Source organism: Vigna unguiculata, chromosome 6, assembly GCF_037176805.1.
Source record: "Vigna unguiculata cultivar grain cowpea cultivar isolate G323 ecotype 2 chromosome 6, ASM3717680v1, whole genome shotgun sequence".
NCBI classification, from domain to species: domain Eukaryota; kingdom Viridiplantae; phylum Streptophyta; class Magnoliopsida; order Fabales; family Fabaceae; genus Vigna; species Vigna unguiculata.
In genome coordinates, this window is record NC_140797.1 from 16,548,499 (window position 1) to 16,553,843 (window position 5,345).

At 33.1% G+C, this 5,345-nt stretch overlaps 1 long non-coding RNA gene across 3 annotated transcripts; it reads right to left on the bottom strand.

Moving 5' to 3' along the window:
• Positions 1-821: 821 nt before the first annotated feature.
• On the bottom strand, positions 822-5,085 carry LOC114171145 (uncharacterized). Of its 3 annotated transcripts, none has more exons than XR_003601361.2 (9): positions 4,854-5,085; positions 4,574-4,690; positions 4,248-4,473; positions 4,058-4,141; positions 3,806-3,957; positions 3,415-3,511; positions 2,210-2,255; positions 1,343-2,088; positions 822-1,058 (listed from the first exon to the last, which is right to left on the bottom strand). It is a non-coding gene; the product is annotated as an uncharacterized LOC114171145 (long non-coding RNA). The 3 variants fall into 3 exon arrangements; XR_003601360.2 differs by having other exon boundaries at positions 1,343-1,431; positions 2,002-2,088; positions 4,574-5,078; XR_003601359.2 differs by having other exon boundaries at positions 4,574-5,085.
• Between the last annotated feature and the right edge of the window lie 260 nt (positions 5,086-5,345).

A 5,345-nucleotide genomic window follows, 5' to 3' on the forward strand; every position in this document is an offset into this window, starting at 1 on the left:
GTTAAGTAGTGGTACATTTGATCGCCTAACGACAGCGATATCAACACGTAAGTAGTCCGAATTACAAAGCAAAGAATAAACTACAAAGTTTTAACAATTTGCATGCAATAATGTGCAGCCAAAGCACTCCAATTGTTGCTTCCAAGAGAGCAACCGAGAGCACCAATATTTATGAATTTGGAGGCCTTACACTACAACAAAAACAATTTTTACCAGAGGTTATTTATGGCATTTCCAGAGGTTTTAACCCTCGTAAGAGGAGTTTCCGGCGGTTTGTTTTTCCCCTAGAAAAATCAGCGTCGTTAACGGATTACCAGCGGTTTTGATTAATCCCTGGTAAAACAGCACTTACCAACGATTTTGAAACCCCTGGTATTTACCTGCGGTTTCAAACCCCTGATAATTACTGGCAGTTTTAAAACCCCTGGTAATTACTGGCGGTTTTAAAACCTCTGATAATTACTGGCGATTTTAAAACCCCTGATAATTACTGACAGTTTAAAACCCCTTGTAATTACCGACAATTTAAAAACCCCTGGTAATTATTGCGATTTTGTAACCGTCATACCTATTCCTTGTATGTAATTTTCAATTCGTTATACTGTATAATAATATTAAAAGTCCATTTTTATCCCAAAAATACAATTCATTATTTATTGATGTTTTTACTTTTTAAATTTCCTTAATTTTGTTTATTATACTTTTTGAATGCATATAATTCATAAAATATATGATAATAAAAAATTCTAACATTTAGATATTTGTTTATAACTAAATATAACATTCATAAAAAACAAAGAACGTAATCAACAAGTTCAAAGTAAATAATAAAGTTTTAACGTTCAAACTAGTAAAATATTAAAACTAGTGCAATATTACAATATCTTTTTTATAAAGTCAAATAAAATGAAAGTCTAATTAGATACAATAAAGAAAGTCTGCTTGAGGAATTTTCCAGCCCTTGTTATTGATCCTCTAGTTCCTATCCCTACAACCAAAGCATCAATTTTCTCTTTCGAGTCTCTGTAGATCTCAGGGCTCATTGTATCAAAATGAATCTACATGCAGAAAATGAAAATGTTTTAGAATATCTTATAATTAGTCTCTAACTATGGCAAGCTCTACCAATACCATTCAAAACGCAAGGTTCAAAAATTAGCACGACAATTCACAAACTAAATTTGATACAAACCGATATAATAAAAACTAGTTATGTATCCCTCTACAACCTCAACAATTGCAAGGAAATTTACCTAAAGTTAATTATATTACATTTCAGTAAAAAAATTACCTGAATTAGCTAAAATATAAGCAACAGAATAAATATATTTAAGGGCATTACCTTGCAAGTAACATGAGCCAAACTCCCAAAAAGACTAGCGACCATTAAGTGTGCTGCTTTTAGGTCCTTACAATTTTGGAATTCTGGGACTACAATGTAATAAAAAACAAATGTTGGCGTAGGAATTAAACTATAAAGATATAGAGTATGCATAAAATCTGATTGAATCTTGTAAGCATTCTATATCTCTCAAAATGGAAATAGACCCATGGTGTGTGAGTAAATTCAAAACATATACGAGGCAAGAACAATGTGGAAGACATATAGTTAATTATTACTATTATAATAATAATAATAATAATAATAATAATAATAATTTTATTATTATAATAATAATTATTATTATTATAATACGGAAGACATAACAATGTGAACAATAAATTGACACATGATCATCAAAGAGCTTTTGACCTTAAATAATATTATAAGCACATTTGGCATCAATTGGATGCTTAATTTAAAGACTTACAATTTAATCCAATTTCATGCTACTTGTAATACAAATATAATTGATAAAGCAACTTCTCAAAACAAGAAAAAAATCATTAGGTAAATGTATATTGTACCCATAACCCTCTGTTCATAATTTGAATGGCCATAGATTGATTCATGCACGGGAAAAATTAACTTGTAACTCTTCTAAAATAAATTTGGCTTACGAACAAAACTAAATGTAATGGTTTTCATTTTTCTTCTTTCTTGTAGCAAAGTTGCTTGGTCCAATTTTTATTGACATTCTTTTTGTCCTGTAGAAAAAGAAAATTCAACATATTTGTGTTAGTATAGAAACTGAATACTGCTAGTAACATGTACTTAAAAAATTCAGAAACTATATTGCTTCCTCTATTTCACACCAAACAAAAATACCTTGATGGCAACTCTTTTGACTCCTTGCAAACCTCAGCAACAACATCTATGAGAAAAAACATCCTCAGCTCAATCATATTTTATCATATACCAAAAAATAAGAAAAAAATATGACAAAAAATTCTCACCTCTAATTATAATTAGAAATAATTAGTAGCAAGATCATGCCTAGTCACCTAATTATGCTATTATACAAGTACCCAAACCTGATTGGGAACATAATTCGGAACTTATTCCTGAAACCTATTATGTTGCACCATATAAAATGAATCAAGTGCATATAGCTTTGTCCAAAGGTCCAAAATCAAGTAGCAGGTTTAAGATACCTTCCAAATTTGAATGTGAATCAAATGGCAGGTTTAAGATACCTTCTAGAGATGCATTGAGTTTACAAAATTAAATTAAACAAATAACTAATCCAAAATATTTAACTAATCCAAAACATAATGTAATCTGTTTGTATAACTGATAATTGTTTTATCAATTATATTCAGCCTCACTGCTGTTGCGGGAGACTACATTTTGCTTTTGGGAATGCAAAGAGATGAGACCCTAGTTCCAAGATAAATGCAGACCCTGTGTTGCTGAAACCGAGGATGGGTAGATCAGAGGATGGTTGTAAGAGCAGACCATGGTGCATTGTGCCTAAGAGATATCGCACGACACGCTTGACAACAGTCAAATGATGTTGTTGAGGGGAATGCATGAACTGACAAACTTTATTAACAAAGAAAGATATTTCTGGTCTTATGATTGTTAAGTACTCTAAATAAACCACCTACAATGGAGTGATAAAGAGTGGCATTTGCAACCATAAACGATCCATCATGAGTAAGACAAAGAGACGATATCATAGGAGTTGGCTGAGCTTTCAAACTTAACATATTTGCTTTAGAATATCATGGTTTGGGACAGATGTAGACTATACCATTAGACTGCCGAGACACTTCAACACCAAGAAAATAGTGCAAAGGCCCTAGATCTTATAAAGGGAAGTGATTTCAAAGTAGAGAAGTAATGGAATGTATATGGCTTACCAAATTACCTGTGATGATGATATCATCTACATAAACAAGTATAAAAATATGAAACAAGTATAAAAATATTTAAAGGAAAAAAGAAAGCCTAATCGGAATACATTGATAACCAAAATGTTTGCCAATCTTAAATAGTTTAACCATAATCTATGAAACAAATATAAGTACCTTCATCCACGTAGAACACACTCCTTTGTGAATCCTTCTGGTGGGCATTTTGTCGCATACTAATGCGCAAGTAACATGAATTCAGTTTGGCGCCATTCTGCTAACAATTACAGCAAACAACCAAACTGTAAGTACGAGAACATAAGTTTATATGATATCCTGACTGAGGAAGTAAAGAGAACAAAAAACTACATTGGCAGTTTCAAGACCAATGAAAACAAGCGCAGACTTTATAATGTTAAGGGAAGTTCAGGATTAAAATGGCTGGCTAAGAAATCAAGACACCACCAAGACATTGAAAAATTGGTTGCTAAACATCCTCACATCATAGGGACACATACATGCCTACACATGTACAGACAGTAATACAATGCAATGAAAATAAATTAACCTTGGAGATGAGGAGATTGAATAAAATCTTGGCTGCAGACGAGGAGCAACTGCCGCAAAAAAGACACCAAGTGGAGGTTTGGCTGATGGAAATTCAACCATGACCTCAAGGAGACTTCTCTGAAAGGCAGTCACCCACTCTGAATATTCATCCTACAAAAGTAGACAAAATTAGCATACAAATGAGAAACATAAGTAGAAATAGTTATTTTAAATCCCCATGGTATAAAATAAAATTAAAAAAATATTAAACCTTTCCGGCAGGTGAGGCAAGATGCCTTAGACGATCAGCTTCAGATGGATCAGATGCATGAGCAGCTAAGGCAAGCAAGACATACTGGAAAAATGTTCAAAGAATTATTAATTGTTAGATAAAGTGAATCTCTTGAGAAGATAAAGAGATGTGATTGAAATTAAGGGTGTATCAAACCCAAAACAAGCACCTTTTTGGGTGAACTCAAAACATCCGCATATCGTGCAATTGCAGTTCTTAGAGTACAAGGTGGGAATGGAGGTGGCAAGGAGCTTCCGCTAAGTGGTTTCCCATCTTCACCATCAACATGGATAGAGAAATAGGTATCTGGTGACAAACCTAATAACCTTAATGCCTCTTCCACAATTTCAGACAAATTCTCACAGTAAACACCAACATGGTCCCCTGTTTCATATCTGTGTAATAAAAAAAAAGGCATAAAAACATGGAAAATGTAGGAAATTATATAAACAAGTGTGTATCACCACAAGTTTATTCTCACAAGCAAATACTTACGTAACTCCAGTTCCTGAAGTCTCAAATTCCAAATGAGTACAAGATCAACACCTCCGACATCAACCCCTGGCTCGGATTCTCCCTCGCAGCCAACAAGCACTCCAATGCAGACGGCGCCTACACAGTGGAATCAATCAAAGTCAAACAACCAAGTCATCGTCGTGATGTAGAGCTTCTACTGCGTAGTGTACCGCTTGCGAACCTCCTCATGAATGCTTAGTGAGAGTTAGGCAAAGAAATTAGGAAAACCAAGGACAAAGGTATTAGGGATCGAGGATACCTAGGGTTTAGTTGATGCATAAGAGAGAGGAAATGGAGAATTTTTTTCAAATGATGAGAGATGAATACAAAAATGGAGTTTAAAATTTTTTCTTCATATAGGAAGATGAGATTAAAGAGAGAGAGGATATTCCAGAAATGAAAATCAATTGTACACGAAACAAATAAAAGAGAGGGAAGACGAAGAGGGAGAAAAAGAAGGAAGGAACGAAAATCAAGAGTATACAACAAAATTAAAAGAGAGGTAAGACGAAAAGTGAGAAAAGAGGAAAAGTAAAAAAATAAAAGAGAAATCAAAATCTGAAATTCGGTGCGGTTTTTTAAACCGTGGACACTTACCAGGGGTTTAAGACAATCCTCAATTATGTATAATTTTTGTAAGAGATTATAATAACTCCAGATAATAAACCTTAGCTATAATTAATATTTTTTGTAGTGTGATTTATTGGATGTGATAGATTAAAAATTATATTTAAATCAAGGAAAAACAAGA